Source organism: Protopterus annectens, chromosome 5.part0 (assembly GCF_019279795.1).
Source record: "Protopterus annectens isolate FY-2018-M chromosome 5.part0, PAN1.0, whole genome shotgun sequence".
Taxonomy (NCBI): domain Eukaryota; kingdom Metazoa; phylum Chordata; order Ceratodontiformes; family Protopteridae; genus Protopterus; species Protopterus annectens.
In genome coordinates, this window is record NC_056735.1 from 1,479,524,027 (window position 1) to 1,479,544,432 (window position 20,406).

Consider the following 20,406-nt stretch of genomic DNA (forward strand, 5'->3'; position numbering starts at 1 on the left):
TACACTTCATTAGTTGACACTGTTGGGAAACTTGGTCTTTAGGAAGTAACTGTATCCAATGCCCTACTTAGTAATGCCAACATTGGGAAAATATGCGCAAAACCCAACTTAAGGCACACAACTTTGTACTGAATGACTGCATTTGGTTACTGTATCAGACAAGGCTTTAACCACTGTCCTACATGCTAAAGGCAACAGCTAAGCAAGTCGTTAGGAGAGACTCCTGGTGGAGGGTGAGGGACAAGATTCCACAAAGTACAGTTGTGTACACTTACCATAAGTGTAGATGTTGGAGAGTATTCATTGTTGCAGTCATCACACTTGGGTCATCTGCCTGCAGGTAGTCTTCAGTCGGCCCAAATACGAGTCTTGGGATTTCTGTCTCGGATGCTGTTGCCTCTTCCATGACGTCAGGGATATAAAACATGCAGCCGATGCCATTACATCAGTTTTTCTTACCCCAAATGTCAGGAACTTCCAAAATAGGAAGCTATCACATGGTGTGGAACACCTCCAGTAAAACGTAAATACCCCTGCCATAAAATATGGCCAAAAAACAGATGGGTAGAAAGTATAGAAATGACCAGGGGGCTGCAGGGAGGGAAACCAGGACTGCAACAGTGAATACACTCGAACATCTACATTTATGGCAAGTGTACACAACTGTACCATGTTCTTAGTGTTTCACTGTTGCAGTCATCACACTTGGGTTGATTCCCAAAGCTGAGGATGGGAGGAGGCAGTCAAGAAATGTTAGGGCTGGCTAGCAGGCATTGTAAGACTGCTGTAGCAAATCCAGCTCTGGATTTAGAAAAGACAGACAAGTGGTAGTGCTTGGTGAAGGTGTGTACAGAACTCCAGGTTGCAGCTTCCAGGATGTCCCTGGTAGGAACTCCCCTGGGAAATGCTGTAGAGGTCAAGGTAGCCCTAGTGGAATGAGATCTGATCCCCTGGGGGACAGGGTTTCCATGGTGTTTGTAGCAGTAATGGATGCAGTGTGCTATCCATTTGGAAATGGTTTGCTTTGAAAGGCCTTGCCCTCTGCCCCTGTAGCAAAGCTGACTAGCAGCTGGTCAGATTTTCTGAAGGGTTTTGTCCTGTCAAGGTAGAACCTAAGCTGTCTGCGCATGCCCAAGGAGTGCAGGATCCTTTCCCCTTTATTCTGAGAATTTGGAAAAAAGGTTGGCAAATGAATGGATTGGTTTAAAGCCACACTGGATACCACCTTTGGCATAAATGAAAAATTAGTCCTGAGGGAACCCCTGCCAGCGTGGAAGATAATGAAGGGTTCCACAGCCATTAGTGCCTGTAACTCTCTTCTTGCTGAAGTGATGGCTAGAAGTAAGGCTGCTTTTCAAGAAAGGAATTTTAACTCTGCTGAAGCAGCAGATTCAAAAGGGGGAAGCGTGAGCTTCTCCAGTACAAAACTGCAGTTCCAGGCTGGGGTGGGAGCTCTTCTACGGGGCCTTAAATTGTTGGCTCCTCTCAGGAACTGTTTGATGAAGGCATGAGAAAAGAGAGGAGGCTCAGTATTATAATTAGCTGAGATAGCAGAGGCATGAATTTTAAAGGCCTCTGTGGAGCAGTTCTGCTAGGTAATCAAGGATTTGAGGTAAGGTGAGCACTTGTGTCCTTTCCCTGAGACCAACACCAGGAACAATATCTTTTCCACTTTTCTGAATAAGATTTCCTAGTACTAGGCCTGCTGGCTTCAAGGATGACGTCCCAACACCTGTTTGCCGAGGGTTGCAGGTGGTGCATTCAGGGGATAAGCCAGGCTGCAAGGTTTAGGGTTTGCAGCTATGGATGCACAATCTGTCCCTCCTGCTGGGACAGCAGGGAGGGGGGTCTGATGTAGGTGCCATGGTGGCACTGTCGTCAGACTGCGGAGTGGGTACCAGCGCTGGCGTGGCCAGTCTGGGGCAATAAGGATCGTCCTTGGCCTGTCCTGTTTGATCTTTAGTACATTTGAGAGGAGGGGCAGAGGAGGAAAGGCATAAATTGACAGGCTTTTCCATGAAAAGGATAGGGCATCCACCTTCACGCTCTGCTGTGAGGATTTCTGGTGCAAAATTTGCTCAATTGATGGTTTTGGGGGGAGGCAAAGAGGTCCACCTCTGGTGTCCCCCACCTATGGGCTAGAAGTTTGGAGTTTGCTTCGTTTCCATTCGTGTGAGTCCAGTAGATTTCTGCTTAAGTTGTCTGCCAGTGAATTTTGTTTGCCTGGCAGGAATTGAGCCTGCAGGTGCACTTGGTTGCTAAAGGCTGTGTTCCACAGGGCCCTGGCTAACCTGCAGAGTGGGTAGGAATGAGTTCCCCCCTGCTTGTTTATGTACCACATGACCGTGGTGTTTTTTTGTCTATCAGGAGCTGTCCTGAAAGCTTGAAAGCTGTCAGAGCATTCTGCACAGCTAGCATCTCTTTTTGATTGATATGCAGGGGGATTTGTCTTGGGCTCCATTTGCCTTGAATGCATTTGCCTGCCATGTCAGCCCCCCCATACGTAGTCTGATGCGTCTTGTCAGGGTTTGGGCGGCGGGGGGTTGAGTGAAATTAAGTCCCTTGTTGTGGTTGCATGCCTCTGCCCACCACACCTTAGACAAGGTATGATAGGAATCACAGTTTCCAGGTCCTGAGAATACTGGCACCAGAGACTAGAGTACTATTGACATTTCCTCATATGTAGTCTTGCATATGGAATTAACAGAATGCACGAGACCCATAAACCCCAGCGCTTGCAGTATTTTCCTTGCAGATAGCTGGGTTTTGGTGGCCATTAGTTTGACACATACACCCGTTTTTCTGGAGTGAGGAATGCCATCTGGGAAGTTGTGTTCAAGCTTGCTCCCAGGAATACAATCTTTTGGCTGGGCACCAGTTGTGATTTCTTTTCGTTGATGGTGTACCCCAGAGAAGTTAGGAGCGTCTTTACAAATGCCAGGTGCTGAAGTAGCAATTTCTGACTGTCGGCCTGAAATCAGGCAATCGTCCAGATATGGGTAGATTTGAATACTTCTCTGCCTGCAGAATGCAATGGCTGGGGCCAGGCACTTTGTGAATACTCTGGGCGCAGTAGAGAAGACAAAGGGAAGTGCAGAGAACTGATGGTGCATACAGCCTGCCTTGAACATGGGTATTTCCTGCATGACTCCCTTATGGGGATGTGCAGATAAGCTTCTTTTAAGTCTAGGGTGACTAACCAGGCATCCTTGGCCAACATAGGAAGGAGCTGTTGCAGTGTAAGCATTTTGAATTTTGGGGCCACCAGAAAGGTGTTGAGAATAGAAAGATCCAGGATAGGGCACCAACAGCCCTCCTTTCTGCGCACCAGGAACAGTCTGGAGTAAAAACCCTGTTCCCCCCTTTGTTCTACTGGAATAGGCTGAAGAGCTCTGATATTGAGAAGGGAAAGTACTTGCTTTTGAGCCTCTGCCACTGGTTTGGATGAAGGTCTGGCAGTCCTCTTGGGGTAGGCAGAGTGTGGAAGAAGAATCTGTATCCCTGGGATACAATGTTTAGAACCCATTGGTCCTGAGCGATGGACATTGTTTTTTCCAATAAGGGTGAGTTTTCCTCCTAGGGGTGCAAATACTTGGGCATGGCTGGGAAAGATGACTGAAAAGTCATTGTGAACTTTTTCCATATGGGGGTGGCTTACCACTCTCTGTTTTTGAGGTGGGAGCATTGTTTAGATCTCTGCATACCCCGAGACTGTAGTCTTGGTTGTCTGTTTCCCCTGGGTTTGGACTGAAGGCCTGGGAGGGGCTGGAAAGGACCAGTTTTTAGAAGGCCATTACCTACTGAATCTAGGTGGCTGCACCTATAAGAAATTTTTTTAGTTTGCATAGATTTAGCTTTTTCCTCCATCTTTTTAGGAACGTCATCTGCTTTTGTTCCAAACAATCTGGATTTAAAGGAGCATCTAGTAATTTTGCTTTGACATGGTCTGGCAAGATTTGTTCCTTCAGCCAAGTGTGCCTTCTCAGTACAAACCCAGTGACAGCAGCCTTACAAGCTGCATCTAAGACATCAAACCCACACTGCAAAGTATGTTTACTAATTTGGTTTGCAGAATGCATCAACTCTTGTAAATCTTTATTTTCTGCACAATCTGGAAGTAACATTTTTTGTTTGATTAGTTCCATAATATGTTGCTGGTACTTCAACATGTGAAACTGTCAATTCAAAGCCCTGATGTCAAGAGTTGCAGAGGTATATACCTTCTTACCCCATCTGTCTAAAGTTCTAGAATCTGTCTGAAGGGGTAGGGTTTATGGCTATAGTAGCCTTAATGCCTTTAGGTCCCTGGGAAATGGTCTCTGGATCCACAGTAGGATTCTTAGAGAAATTTGAGAGAGTCAGGTACTCTGTAGTACCGGTCAGGTTTTCTAGGAGCTGGTGATAAGGTGTCAGGAGTAAGACTAGATTACATGAAGACATCATCCACAATATCCAGGACATGGGGTATAGCTAGAGCCCTGTGTTGGGGCAAGTCTAAAAACTTTTTGAGTCTCTTTTTAGACTAAGGATAGTCTTGGTATTCCCAACGGAAATGCTCTCAAGGTATGCAAAGTTTCACCAAAAGAAAAATCTTCTGGAGGGGAGGCAGAGGGAATGGAATCCTCTGCATCAGAATCCTCATAGGTAGACAAGGGTATGTCCTGGTAATCAGAGTGCTCAGAGTCATCGGACTCAGGGTTTGTAGAATCAGAAGGAAATTCCATTCTTTGTCTTTTTAGAGGGGGAAGGCTGGCTTCCCCTAATTAGAGTAATAAGGTCTTCAGCCATTTTAAGCATTTGTTTGTGGCATGGGAGCTTGAGCATGCACTTTGATTGTTGGTTTTCTAGGCGTAGTGCGAAACTCAGTAGTTTTAGTAAAAAACAAAGCTGTCTGTTTAATACGAACATCGGAAGGCTGGAATACACCCTCAGAAGCCGGTGCCTGCACAGCGGCTCTAGATCCATCTAAGGTAGAGACATCCACAGGCTCCAAAGTCGAAGAAGCATCTCACGGCATACCGGACTCCGAATGGGTCCCAGCAGAGGCTTGCAAACTGTAGAAGTGGGTATCTGGGGCCATGAAGGCGCCTCACTGAATACCGGCAGATTGGCGACTTAGCTTAATGGAAGCACAGTCGGCAGTTTTGGACCTATGCAGTCAGTCTTTATCCTTACGTTTTTTTCGGAAGATCGGTAGTCGGACAGCTTATCGAAGCCTTTTTGGAATACGGTAAATGAGAGCAAAATAATTTAGCGACAAAGCCTGATGAATAACATGGGCATTAAACAAGGCACAAAACAGACAGCAAGGGACGTTGTGGTCTGGGCCTAAACAGGTGACCTAGTAAGAATGAAAATCTCTGTGAGGTATTTGCTTTCCACAGGCAAGACAATTGTTAACTTTTTCTGACATCGGGTAGAGCAAGAAAAAAGGATCCCCAAAACAGGGTACTTCGCTTTAGAAGACTTCAGGATTGAAACTCAAAAATACGAAAATTTCAGGTTGCGGCCGACCAGCACTTGCTAACTGCTTCGGGCTTTTATGCGGCAAGAAAAGCTGTTGTAATGGCGTCGGCTGCATGTTTTATACCCCTGGCGACCTGACGTCATAGAACAGGCAACAGCATCCGATGCAGAAATAACAATACTCTGGTATTCGAGCAGACTGTGGGCTACCTGCAGGCAAATAATCCAAGTGCGATGACTGCAACAGTGAAACACTACGATAATCAGGGAAAACTAACCTCTAAACAAATGCAATGTTTGACAAAAGCAGAGCACTTGGAAAGACAGTACTGCACAATGCAAACTCGCCAACTTCCAAAGCCAGTCACGAAAGGAGCAAGAGACACTAAAGTCCAGAGGTGTACCAAAAGGAAATGCCTCGAGAATTCCTACTAACTAGAAAAACAAGGAAGCTTCACGCGTGTGGAATAGAGAGAGAGAGAGAGAGAGAAGAAAACTTGATAGGCTTGTGAACTGCTGATAAAGTCTAAAATGCGAGGCAAAAGCAGACATTTTTAGTTGAGTGGCCTTTGTCTCCCATTCTCCAAAAAGTTAGCTACCTAAAACAGTTTAGCTACCTAAAAGGCAGATGATGCGGTTGGCAAACCACTTAAAGGTCTGCTTAACAAAATCCTTCACTTGGAGAGAATGTTCTGACTTCCTACATACAGGACACCGTACAGTATAACCAGAATATTTTTTTTTTTTTGGGGGGGGGGGGGGGGGGTTATCCAGGGTAAGGAGGACCATTCCTTCCTGCATTCTATCCTAACAAAAGCATATCTGGTTTAAGGGTACTTCTACCACTTTTTTTCAAAAAAGTGTTAATGCAAAAGAACACCAAGCCCTGGATAATATCCAAAGTTTGCGTAAAGATACAGGCATCCAGCCAACAAATGTTAAATCTGCTCATACAGTAAATGCCTGAAGCTAGCAACTATGAATTTAGTCTCAAGGACTGGAAGTGTTCTTCAGAGAACAGAAAGACACCAAACCCATTAGGGAACTGTTCGGGAAGCTTGTGCTGGCTGTAGTTGCACCACAGAAGAATTGCACACAGAAAGTACAGTTCTGTACCTACCATAAATGTAGATGTTCGAGTGTTCACCCTGCTGCAGTCATCACACTTGGGTTATCCTGTCGTCAGGCGGTCCCGCAGTCGGACGGATTTCCAAAGTCTTGGTCCGACGTCGGTTGCTGTCGCCTCATCCCTGACGTCAGTGCGCCAGGGGTACATATGTATAGCAACAGACGCCATTTTCTTCAGTTTTTCTTGACCCAGATGTCAGGTGCCCCCAAAAAGGTGATCCAAATCAGTACCAAAAAGTGAGAACACTGTACAGACACAAACCCTTCAGCTATAAGCAAATACATCAGTAAGGCATAGCAGAGATTTAGCCAATAGATCAGAGGGGTTGGAGGGAGGGTAACCTGGACTGCAGCAGGGTCAACACTCGAACATCTACATTTATGGTAGGTACAAACTGTACTATGTTCATCGTGTTACCCTGCTGCAGTCATCACACTTGGGTTGAGTCCCAAAGCTAAGGTAGGGTGGAGGCATTATAGAGGGTTAGTGGAGGCAATGAGTCCCTGGAGAACTGCAGTGGCGAAGCCTGCCCTGGACTTAGAATAAAGAGGCAAGTGGTAGTGTTTGGTGAAGGTGTGTACAAGTTGCAGCTTCTAAAATTTCCTTGGTAGGAACCCCTCTGAGAAAGGCCGTAGAGATAGCTGTTGCCCTGGTAGAGTGGGATCTGATGGTAGGAGGAACTTGTTTCCCATGATGGGTATAGCAGAAACGTATGCAATGGCCTATCCATTTAGAAATGGTTTGCTTGGAAATGGCCCACCCTTGAGAAGCTGTAGCATAGGAAACAAAGAGCTGGTCAGTTTTTCTGAAAGCCTTAGTTTTATCCAAGTAATATCGAAGCTGCCGGTGAATGTCCAAGGAATGTAGGAGTCTCTCACCTTTGTTCTGTGGATTGGGGAAGAAAGTGGGTAGATGGATGGTTTGATTTAAAGCTACGCTGGAAACCACCTTAGGCATGAAGGAAGGATTAGTTCGTAGAGAAACTCTGTCTGGATGAAAAATGAGGAAAGGTTCCACTGCCATAAGTGCCTGTAATTCTGAAACTCTCCTAGCAGAAGTTATTACCAGGAGCAGGGCAGTCTTCCAAGATAGGAACTGAAGGTCTGCAGAAAAAGCTGGTTCAAAGGGAGGTAATGTTAGTTTTTCCAGCACAAAGTTGAGGTCCCATGTTGGTGTAGGAGCTCTTCTAGGTGGTCTAATGTTTTTTGCCCCTCTGAGGAACCGCCGTAGGAATGGATTTGAAAATAAAGGTGGATTTGTGTCGTAGTGAGCTGAAATAGCTGAAGCATGGATTTTAATTGAGGAGAAAGAAAATCCTTTATGCAGCATCTCAGCTAAATACTGCAAAATGTGAGGCATATGAGGCTGAGTTGTGTCTTGGCCTTTAGCTTGGTTCCAAGCAGAAAACCTTTTCCATTTGTCCGACTAAGCCTTCCTGGTGCTTGGCCTCCTGGCTTCTAAAATAACATCCAGTACTGCTTGTGAAAGAGGGGCTGGTTGGCTGCTTAATTGATTTGCCATGCAGCCAGGTTTAAGGTTTTGATCTGGCTGTGCAGAATCTGCTTGTCTTGCTGAGTGAGCAAATGAGGTATTTGAGGCAATCTATCCATGGTGGGCTGTGAGCCATATTCTTCAATAACGGGTACCAGTGCTGGCGTGGCCAGTCTGGGGCTATGAGAATCATTCAAGGTTTCTCCTTTTTGACCTTCAAAAGGACCTTTGTGAGAAGAGGTAATGGAGGAAAGGCATATGCTGTCAGGTTTTTCCAACTGAAGGAGAGAGCATCCACTTTCCAAGCTTGTTGGTGGAATGTCCTTGTACAAACTTTTGTCAGCTGGAAGTTTTGAGGACTGGCAAACGGGTCTATATTTGGTAGGCCCCATCTTTGAGTTATCATTGCAAATATTTGAGGGTCTAGTTTCCACTCGTGGGGATCTTTGAGGTTTCTGCTTAGGTCTGCCAATGTGTTTTTCTGTCCTGGGAGGAAGTGAGCTTATAACTGGACTTGGTAGGTCAGAGCTGTGTTCCATAAGATTATTGCTTGCCTGCAAAGAGGATAGGAATGAGTGCCCCTTGTTTGTTTATGTATCACATTACTGTGGTGTTGTCCTTCTTTATTGCCAGTTGTCCAGGCTGTAGTAGATCCTTGAAGGCTGTCAGAGCTTTCTGTACAGCTAGCATCTTTTTGGTTTATGTGCAGTTTTCTTTGTTCTGCAGTCCATAGGCCTTGAATGCATTTGCCCTGCCATGTGAGCCCCCCAGGCATAGTCTGAAGCATCTGTTGTGAGCTTGCCTGGGTGGGGGGGCAAGGTGAAAGGCTGACCCTTGTTGAGGTGACATGCCTGTGCCCACCATAGAAATTCTCGTTGAAGGCAGGGCAGGAGAGATATCACTGTGTCCAAGCTGTGGCTGTGTTGAGACTATACGCTATTTAGGTACCATTGTAATTTCCTCATATGCAGTTTTGCAAATGGTATTATCAGAATGCAAGATGCCATGAAGCCCAAAGCCTGCAGAATTTTTCTTGCAGTTAATTGGGTCTTTGTTGCCATTGTCTTGAAATATTGAGTCAGTTGTAATTGCTTGTCTAGTGTAAGATAAGCCTTCTGGGCCGTTGTGTCCAAGCTGGCACCCAGGAATGTCATTTTTTGAGGGTACTAGTTTTGACTTCTTTTCGTTTACTGTGTACCCCAGACAATTTAGTAGATGCTTCACAAAAGCCAGATGTTGTATGAGAATGTCTTTTCTTTCTGCTTGGATGAGGCAATCGTCCAGGTATGGATATATTTGTATTCCTCTTTGTCTGCAGTATGCAATCACTGGTGCCAGGCATTTTGTGAATACTCTGGGCGCAGTAGATAAGCCAAAGGGCAGTGCAGAGAATTGATAATGGGTTGAGCCTGCAATGAAATGGAGGCATCTTCTGCAACTTTGTCTGATAGGGACATGCAGGCATGCCTCCTTGACGTCCAACGTTACCAGCCATGCTTCCTTGCCCAACATGGGAAGTAGCTGCTGTAGTGTTAGCATCTTGAATTTGGGAACTTGTGTTTAGAATTGAAAGGTCCAGAATTGGTCTCCAAGCATTTTCTTTCCTGGGTACTAGGAAGAGTCTTGAGTAAAATCCTTGGCCTTGCTCTTGAGTTGGTACCCTTTGTATGGCTCTCATGGCCATGAGAGCTGAAATTTGTTTTTGAGCCTCTGCCCTTTGATTTTGTGGCAGGTTTGGCATTCCTCTTTTTATTGGTAAGGTGTGAAAGTGGAATCTGTATCCTCGTAAAATTATGTCTAGGACCCATTTGTCCTTTGTGACCATGTGCCAGTTGTCTACAAATAATGCTAGTTTTCCCCCCATGGGGGCTGACAAAAGAGCTTTGTTTGGCCAGCTGAGGTGCAAGTCATTGAGTTTGCCTTCTGGTGGCTTGAGACCCGTCTTCTCCCTTCTGGGTTGGAGTAGTCCATTGGCGAGGTTTATACTGAGCTTGTGGTTGTCCTCTGCCCCTTGGGCGCCTGTATTTACCCCTCTGAGGCCTGTCAGTGGCTGGAAAGGACCAATTTTTGGTTGGCCAGTTTCGGCTGAAGCAAGGGGGTTGTACCTGCAGGAAATTTTTGACCGTCTGCATTGATTTTGCCTTATCTTCCATTTTCTTTAAAACTTCTTCTGCTTTAACACCAAAAAGAACATCCTGCTGCAAGGGAGCATCTAGTAGTTTTGCTTTAACATGATCAGACAGACTTTGTTCCTTTAACCAGGCATGCCTACGTATAACTGATCCAGTGACGCTGCTCTGCAGGAGGCCTGTAAAGAATCAAACCTAAATTGTAAGGTATGTTTGCCCACCTGCTCGGTGGCGTGTAACAAATCCTGTACTTCTTTCAATTCAGATTGCTGTGGAAGGGTTGTTATCTTTTGTTTTAACTGATAGATCAGAAATTGCTGATACTTAAGCATATGAAATTGACAGTTTAGAGCTCTCATAGCTAAAATGGCTGAGGTGTAAACCTTTTTCCCCCATCTGTCTAGTGCTCTTGAATCCCTTTCAGAAGGTACTGGATTTTTAACCATGGAAGCCTTAGCCCCCTTTGGGACCCTGAGAGATGGTGTCTGGGTCAGCTACTGGGCTTTTGTAAAGGAATTTATGGGAATCAGGTACTCTGTAGTATCTCTGTCAGGCTTGGCCGGGGCAGGAGGCAGAGAGTCAGGGTTGAAACTGGATTCTAAATAAACATCATCCACAAAGTCCAAAACAGGAGGGATGGCTAGAGGTCTGTGTTGGGGGAGTAAAAGAAACTGAGCCTTTTCTTGGAATCAGAGTAATCCTGACCTTCCCAGTGGAAATGTTCCCTCAGTGTGTAAAGTTTCCCCAAAAGAGTAATCTTCTGGAGGGGAAGCTGAGGGAATAGAGTCCTCAGCATCAGAATCTTCATAAGGAGAGAAGGCGTAGTCTTGGTCTTCAGAGGAATTCGAAGAAATGGACAGTTGTTCAGAGGAAGCAGATTCTTCCTCTTGTCTGGGCCTTTTGTCAGGAGGAGGCTGGGAACCCCTGATAAGAGAAATCAGATCTTCAGCCATCTTGAGCATCTTTTTCTTAGGCATAGGGCCTTGAACAGGAGACTGAAGTGGAGCCTTTTTCAATTTGGAAGGAGTCTTCGATTTTGAAAACGTTTTGACTGTAAGAGTCTGTCTGAAAACGCCTTCAGAAGGCGAAGGTGTTTCAGAAGTACCGGCGTCTTTGGAAGGTAAGTCGTCCGTAGGGCCTGAAGTAAAAGGCTGCGTCGGCCTAGTACATTCCGTCAAAATATCCGTAGCGGTCTCGGGTTCCTCAACTGCGGTAGTCAGAGGCTGCGTCGGAGCCTCACTGATAACCGGAGACCGGATCAACCGAGGCCTCGCAATCGGGCTTAGGCCTGGACTGTCAATCCTTTTCCCTGCACTTTTTGTGCACGCCGGTAGTCGGTAGCTCCGACGGCATGTTATAATTACATTTTCTGCCAAAAAAGTATAGTGCGAAATCAAATCTTTTAATAGTACGTTTATTAAATCTAGCACAAAAACGACAAGTGACGTCGTGATCAGGGCCTAGGCAGGGTATACAATAAGAATGAAAATCCTTATGAGGTATTTGCTTCCCACAAGAAATACAATTGTTAACTTTTTCTGACATCGGTCTGAGGCAAGAAAAGGTACTTAGCTTTATAGAAGACTTCGGTCTGAAACTCGAATTTGAAAATCTCAGGAGTCGGCCGACCAGCACCTGCGAACTGCTTCTGCTTCGGGCACCGCGCGGCAAGAAAGACTGAAGAAAATGGCGTCGGTTCCTATATATGTACCCCTGGCGCACTGACGTCAGGGATGAGGCGACAGCAACAGACGTCGGACCAAGACTTTGGAAATCCGGCTGACTGCGGGACCGCCTGACGAAAGGATAACCCAAGTGTGATGACTGCAGCAGGGTAACACGAACATCTACAGAATAAACTTAAGTCTTAAGATTTCTGAGAAGTTGAACACTTACAAACTTGGACAGGTATCACCCACATGTAAAATTTATACAATTTAGCCGAATGTGTTACACTACGAATACTTTTACCACTTGTTAATCTGCAGAAGAGTCTGGGAGTATCTGATTCACCTCAGCAGTCAGGCTTGGATATGAAAACATCCTTTCAAACGCAGGAATCCTGCTGGCTTGCAATGGGATGGAATCCTACATTGCAAGGGTCCTGACAGCTTGAACACATCCTTTAAAAACTGTTAAAAGGTGGAGGATGAAAGTCTCTGAATTTTTTCTCACAGCATGGAAACTGAACGGAACAGATCTTTCCTGCTGCCTAGAACTCATTCACCAATTTGACTGCCCGGGCAAGCTAATGCAGGGGGGAGAATGATTCACAATCAGGGAAAATCCTGGCCATAAAGTTCTGGTCATTACACTTAATTCCACTGAAAGAACAGAACTGTCAGACACCCAATGTGAATGGCTGAGATACAATGGTTCATGGCCCTCTGACACACTAAGGAGTTAAGAATGCATGGCAACCTGCTTGTTCTCATACTAGACATGACAGTCAAGTGGTCTTCACCAGATACACTGGTCTCAACTCCAGTTCCAGCTTAAAGGGCTAGAACTTCATTCACACTGCTATATTGCTGTATAAAGAATTGTACTGGAGATGAGCATAATCAACTTGCTACCCAGAGGGAAGACTGACCTTGAGTAAGCAGATGTTGCAACACATCTTGATGAACAGAAGTGAGAAAACCCAACCTGCCCCTGCACTATAATTTGCCCAGTTTGTAGGTTCTAATGACAGTATAAATTATGGTTTCAGGTTGTTGGCCAAGAGATGCTCTAAGCGGAGACTTGGAAAGGAAGCAGCTGTACTGGTGGTACTTGCTCTTACTTGACTCACTACACCCACTATTACGGGAGACAGTAGAAAGTGAAACTAATTTTCAATAGCAAATAGCTTTTGTCTCATCTGTTCCATTAATGTTTTTGGGGGATTTATTGTAGAACTGGCAGCAGAGTGCTGCCTGATTTAAAAAAGAGGTACGCACTTTTGCCACACTCAGGACCTCTGCTCTATCATTGGGTAGATCATTTCTGGATATGCTGGCTCTGGCACCTTGGGGGCCAGGAACAAAAACCTCTAAGTCTGCTGAAGGGCTCTTAAAAGAGGTGCTTATGTAAATCCATAACTCTGTAGAATCTTCAGGTTTCCTGTGTGCAGGAGGAAGGTGGTCTGGTTTCAAAGGATTCTTGGAAAACCTCAACCACCTCCAAAATAGGGGGAACTACCAATGGTTTAAGTTCTGATGAGTGGAGAAATTCTGACTTTTCTTTGCTTCGGGACAGTGCTGCTCTTCCCAATGAAAATGATGCCCCAGGGTGAGGTTTCCCCTAGCGACAGATCCTCAGGAGGGGAGGAAGAAGGCAACGTTTCCTCTGAATCAGACTCAAAGGAAACCAAAGAGGGACCGAGACCTCCTGGTCAGAGTCCTGCCTGGTCTCAAAAGGATCAGTAATATCACCTGGGATAGGATCTCTTCCTTTTTCCTGAGAGGGGTTCAGGGGAGAACATCTGCCCCTAACCAAGAAAAGTAGATACTCTGCCAAATTAAGTCCTGTTGATAGGCCTGAGGGTGGGTGCTGGTAGGGCTGAAATGAAAAGATAGCTTTCTCCGAGTAGTTTTTTGTTTACGTTTTGGGACTTCAGGTGCATGGACACCTAGAGACCTTGCAGCGGTAGTTGAAGTGCTGTGTTCGCCAGAAGCAGAGGCCTGCAAAGCAGTCTCAGACCTGACTGAACAACTGAAGATGCGGAGTGGCCCGACAGCGTATCAGACTCCGAAAGGGTCTCAATAGAGGCCTTCTCTACCACCTATGTCATGGGAGGGGGCTGTGAAGGCACATCAGACTTCCATGATAACCAGTTTAGAATGGCTAGAAGATGGCGAATGGGTGTCTTCAGGAGGCCTGAGCTTGGGTAGTTTGCGTTTAGGAACATCAATGTCAGGATGAGAAATGGACACCATACCATGCGACTCACTAATGAACCTACGCAAAAAGGTCTGCCCTACGCTGAAGCCCAAACAGGTTACACAAAGGGAGTGGAAGTTTGTGTGTGGGATTTTTTTTTCCACAACGGAGAAGGTCAACTTTGACATTACATAGTAAAAGTTAAGAATTCTCCAACAAGGTACTTGGCTTTCTGAAGATTTCACTCTGGCACGTCACGACCAATGCATATACTGGATGTCTACTTCGGGCTCAGATAGCAAAAACTGAAGTCACAAAGTAGTGACTCCATTTATAGCCCAGAGTACAGACATCAGAAGGGCACCTACCAGCTGTATGAGGGAAAGTTTCACTCCTGTAGGTGGGTCTGGTCAAGGGGCTTCCATGGCAGAAAATCCCACGCTCAGGACTGCAACAGTGAAACACAAAGAATCAGAAAGCACTCAAAGCATATTTGATAAAAATAGAGTTAACAGGTCTCATTTCAGATCACTGTCAATTGGATTGAAAAGGATGTCAACAGGCCAACTTGTAGTTTCACCTTAAATAGAAAAAACAGGTAGGTCCTTCAGGTCCCTTTCTATTCTCAGCACCAGGATAGAAGACAGTCTACAGTCCAATTCTGCTTTAATGCCTCAGAGTCTGCTCACACAACTGATATGCTCAACATAAGGACAACTGCTTCAGTATCATTTCCTATTGTGAAATTATTATCCTATTTTACTAAAGCAGTTGGATATCCTTGTGGAGTGATGGTCATAGCATGCCCTATAAGAGTGTAGCAGCAAAGCCTATCTTTCCCTGGGCTGAATATCCAGTCTGTATTGCTAGGAAAACATGAGCAGGAGACCAAGATGCCTCATACAATCTGGCCAATAGCATTCTTAAAAGCTGCTGCTTCAAGTGAAATGTCTTCTTCCACAGTTTTTCACAATATACAGTGGAATTAGCCAGCCATTGCAAGTTTGCTCATTTTGACAGATGTCTGCTCGGTCTCTGAAGCCCTTGGTTCTTCCTACTCTGTACTTCAACTGTGTATGAATGTCCATTAAATGCAACATCCTCCAATTTAATTTTCAAAACTTGGGACAAAATACTGTCAAGCCAGACTGATGCAGGGCCAGTTCTGAAGAGGCTTTAGGCAAAGAATTAGCTGCAAGACTTTCCCTGTTCAAGAGAGAATGTGCTTGACTATTTACATATTAGAAACAGAAGCACAAGGATACTTTTACAGCAACTCCCATCAGAAATTGTTGCAGCACCCCTCACCACCGCCTCCTGGAAGACTGCTTGAGAGATGCGACTGTCTGAATGGGGACAAATGTTAATGCCTTTGGTTATGCAATAAGCAATTACTTGAGTAAGGCACTTAGTAAAACCTCTGGGTGCAGCAGCCAGTCCAAAGGGCAAGGAGGTAAACTGCTAGATGGAGCCCCCATATTAAATCAGAGAAAGCACATGTGGGTACCTATGAATGGGTATACGGAGACAGTGGCTCTATCTCAATGATGCCAGAGGATGACAGAATAGGAGAAGCAAGGTGATCTTGCACTGCCAGCATCTTGACTTGCACAACTTGAGACAGGTTTAGCCTTGGCAGATCCAAAACAGGCCTCCAAGGACACTCTTAAGAGCTCCCTGTTCTGGTCTTGTTTTGGTACAGCTTTTATGATAGTGTAAAAGCTTTTGTGGGATGGAAAGGACTGCAGATTAACTTGATCCCTTGGCATGGGTGGGATTCTTGACATTTCTGGTTTTCTTGGGAATTGTAATCTGTTATCCTGAAGTGTTATGAGCAACACCAACTTGTCTATTACACTTTACCAATACATTATGCACTAGGTTAGTCTTCCAATCTTTCAAGTGGGGGATGAGCAAAACAGAAGGCTGGGAGGAGTCTCTGCAAATCATGTGTGTACCTAGGAGTACAGGACCCCAAGGCACCCAGGCTTCCCCTTCTTGCCTCCCTGACTTTTTTTTCCCTAACATTGGTCGTTCCTACCCTTGGCTTGCCCTCTACTAAAAAGTTATTTCCCCATTTTAGATATGTACCCCAAAGAAAGTTTAATATAACCATGAGATGTACCAAACACTATAAACCAAACCAGTATCCAAAATGTGTGGCAAATACTTCAGCTGTGCAAAAACTAGTAGGGGTGAATGGGCCCAAGTCTTTCGATGAAGCCTAAACTGTAAATACTTATCCCTTATGTACTTCTATTAATGCATCTATAGGCAAGAAGCTATACAATACAGACAACCCTTGACTAGCAAGAAGCCTCTCTGGCTATTACAGGAACTGGAGAAACCATGCAGTCAGATGGAGGGATAGAATACTTATGTGCAAGAACAGTTCTGAATGCTTTCAGATGTAGAGGTCTGTCCAGAAGAGTCCATTGTGGGGCTTACCAGATGATTTAGCCTTTCAAAGGATTATGCCGGATACACTTTGGAATTACAAGACTCTGAGCCACTTCTCGATTGAACTGTTCCTAGGATGTTTCCACAATGGGGATATTTGTGAAAAACTGTTGCACTGAATTGGTCACAGAAAATGACACGGCTTACTCCCACACTCTGCCTTCCAGTAAGTCATACGACTGGGAAATTCACTTTTTATATACCATACAAATGCCATGCCTGTATGTATAACACAACTCATGGTACAGTCTTCTAGGGTTTGAAGGATTAAAAGAAGCCACTGCCTTTTTACATTTGCAACTCCACCTCAAAATGATGGCCCTACACCTTGAATCACACTAGTATGCCAATGCCCCCCAGAGCAACATTCACAGTAACTGCTACCAAAGAAAAAGTACAGTTTTGCACCTACCATAAATGTAGATGCTCGAGTGTATACACTGCTGTAGTCATTACGCTTGGGTTACCCTGCCGTCAGGCGGTTTCCCCAGTCGGCCCGAGTTCCAAAGTCTTGGTCCGGCGTCGGTTGCTGTTGCCTCCTCCCTGACTTTAGTGCGACAGGGGTATACAAGATGCAGCAGATGCCATTTTCTTCAGTTTTTCTTGCCCCAGATGTCAGGTGCCTCTAAATAGGTAGGCAATTCCAATTGCTAATAAAACATACATAAGAAAAGCAAAAAACAACTTACAGCTACCAGCAAATACTCCCCATAGGTAGTAAGGGTAGAAGACATAGGTACGTACCAGCCAGTAAGAGGGGAAGGAGGGAGGGTAACCTGGACTGCAGCAGTGTGTACACTCGAACATCTACATTTATGGTAGGTACAAAACTGTACTATGTTCATCGTGTTACACTGCTGCAGTCATTACACTTGGGTAGAATCCTAAAGCTGAGGTAAGGTGGCTGGTTCTATAAGGCATTAGGGTTGGCTATAAGGCCCTGCAGCACTGCAGTGGCAAAGCCAGCTCTGGATTTAGAGTACAGAGGCAGATGGTAATGCTTGGTGAAGGTATGTACAGAACTCCAAGTTGCTGCTTCCAAAATATCCTTGGTAGGTACTCCCCTGAGGTAGGCAGTTGAAGTGGCTGTTGCCCTGGTGGAGAGAGATCTAATGCTGCTAGGGTACAGGTTTTCCATGGTATATGTAGCAGAAACGTATACAATGTCCTATCCATTTTGAAATAGTCTTTTGAAATGGGTTTTCCCTGTGCTCCTGCAGCATATGCTATGAATAAATTGCTCAGATTTTCTGAAAGCTTTGATTTTGTGCAAGTAGAAGCGTAACTGCCTGTGAATGTCCAAAGAGTGCAGTAGTCTCTCCCCTTTATTCTGTGGTTTAGGATAAAAAGTTGGCAGGTGAATAGTTTGGTTTAGAGCCACACTGGATACCACCTTGGCATAAACGTAGGGTTAGTTCTTAAAGACACCCTGTCCTGGTGGAAAATGAGGAAAGGTTCCACTGCCATTAGTGCCTGTAATTCTGAAACTCTTCGTGCTGATGTTATTGCCAGGAGCAGAGCAGTTTTCCAAGAGATACATTTTAATTCTGCTGTGTTAGCTGGCTCAAAGGGTGGTAAAGTTAGTTTTTCCAAAACAAAGTTGAGGTCCCAAGTTGCAGTAGGTGCTCTACGGGGTGGTCTTATGTTTTTAGCCCCTCTGAGGTACTGTTTTAACACAGGATTAGAGAAAATTGGTGGATCCGTGTTGTAATGAGCAGAGATGGCAGAGGTGTGCATCTTGATGGATGAGAAGGAGAGGCCTTTGGTCCAGCATCTCAGTTTAAGTATTGTAGTATCTGAGGAATGTTTGGGACAAGAGGGTCAAGGCTGTGAGCTTGGTTCCAGGCACAGAATCTCTTCCATTTATCCAAATAGGCTTTCCTGGTACTTGGCCTTCTGGCCTCCAGAATGACATCCATAACAGCTTTGGAGAGAGGCATTGCTTGCTTGACTAAGGAATCTTCCATGCAGCTAAGTTTAAGGTCTTTAGCTGGCTGTGTAGTATTTGATTGTTGTGCTGAGTCAGCAGATGTGGGATTTGAGGCAAAATCCAGGGTGGTTCTTGGGCTAAGCTCCTCAAGATTGGGTACCAGTGCTGGCGTAGACAGTCTGGTGCAATCAGGATCATCTTTGGCTCTTCTTGCCTGGCTTTTAGGAGTACCTTTGGCAGGAGAGGTAGTGGTGGGAAAGCGTATACTTGTAGGTTCTCCCAGCTGAATGAGAGGGCATCCACTTTCCATGCTTGTGGATGGTAACTCCTTGTGCAGAATTTTTGTAGCTGGCAGTGTATTGGGGATGCAAACAGATGTATGTCCGGACTCCACCATTTCTGTGTTATTCTGAATATTTGTGGATTCAACTCCCATTCGTGGGGATCCATGATGTTTCTGCTTAAGTCGTCTGCCAGTGTGTTTTTCTCTCCTGGCAGGAATTGTGATTGCAGATGAACTTGAAGGTTTATAGCTGTGTTCCACAAGGTCATGGCTTGTCTGCATAGGGGGTAGGAGTGAGTGCCCCCTTGCTTGTTTATGTACCACATAACTGTGGTGTTGTCCGTCTATCGGTAGTTGTCCTGGATGCAGCAGGTCCTTGAAAGCTATAAGGGCATTTGTACAGCTAGCATCTCTTTTTGATTGATGTGAAGACGCCTTTGTTCTGCGGGCCACGTGCACTGAATACATTTGCCTGCCATGTGTGCTCCCCAGGCATAATCCGATGCATCTGTTGTCAGTGTTTGCCTGGCTGTGGGCTGTGTAAAAGGCCGTCCCTTGTTGAGGTGACAACCTTGAGCCCACCACTGAATCTCCTGTTGAAGGCAAGGGATTAGTGGTACAACTGTTTCCAAACGTTGACAGTGTTGAGACCATACATTCTTTAGGTACCATTGTAGTTTCCTCATATGCAGTTTGGCACATGGAATTAGTATGCAGGATGCCATGTAACCCAAGGCCTGCAGAATTTTTCTTGCAGGGAGTTGGGTCTGTTGCCATCAGTTGAAAGTATAGAGTCAGTTATCCTTGCTTGTCTGGCGTGAGATAAGCCACCTGGGCCGTTGTGTTCAAGGTGGCACTCAGGAATATAATCTCTTGTGAGGGCACTAGTTTTGATTTCTTTTAGTTTACTGTGTACCCCAGGCAACTTAACTTTTTTTTACAAATGCCAGATGCTCTAGAAGAATGTCCTTGCTCTCTGCTTGAATCAGGCAGTCGTCCAGGTACAGATAAATTTGAATTCCTTTCTGTCTGCAAAATGCAATTACTGGTGCCAGGCACTTTGTGAAGACCCTGGGCACAGTAGATAAGCCAATGGGCATTGCAGAGAATTGGTAGTGTACTGAACCAGCTATGAATCTGAGGTATCTTCTGCAGTTTTGTCTGATAGGGACATGCAGGTATGCCTCCTTGAGGTCCAAAGTCACGAGCCAAGCTTTCTTGCCCAGCATGGGAAGAAGCTGCTGTAATGTCAACATTTTGAATTTCGGAACATCCAGGTAAGTATTTAGAGATGAAAGATCCAGAATGGGCCTCCAGGCTTTGTCCTTTCTGGGTACCAGAAAGAGTCTTGAGTAAAATCCTTGTCCTTGCTCCTGTGATGGTACCTTTTGAATAGCTCTCATATCCACGAGTGCTGTAATTTGTTTTTGAGCCTCTGCCCATTGATTTGGTGGCAGATTTGGCATTCCTTTTAACCTTGGAAGAGTGTGAAAGTGGAACCTGTAACCTTGAAATACAATGTTGAGAACCCATTTGTCTTTGGTGATCATTTGCAAACTGTGCTAGAAGAGTGCCAGTTTTCCTCCCAAGGGGGCTGCCAAGAGGGATTTGTTTGGCAGCTGTAGTGGGAAGTCATTGGAGCTGCTTTTTATAT

The 20,406-nt window shown here is 45.2% G+C and overlaps 1 protein-coding gene across 1 annotated transcript in view; it reads right to left on the reverse strand.

Moving 5' to 3' along the window:
• IPO5 (importin 5) overlaps positions 1–20,406 on the reverse strand; it is a 1,405,185-nt gene that overhangs the window by 144,636 nt on the left and 1,240,143 nt on the right. The window lies entirely within an intron of this gene.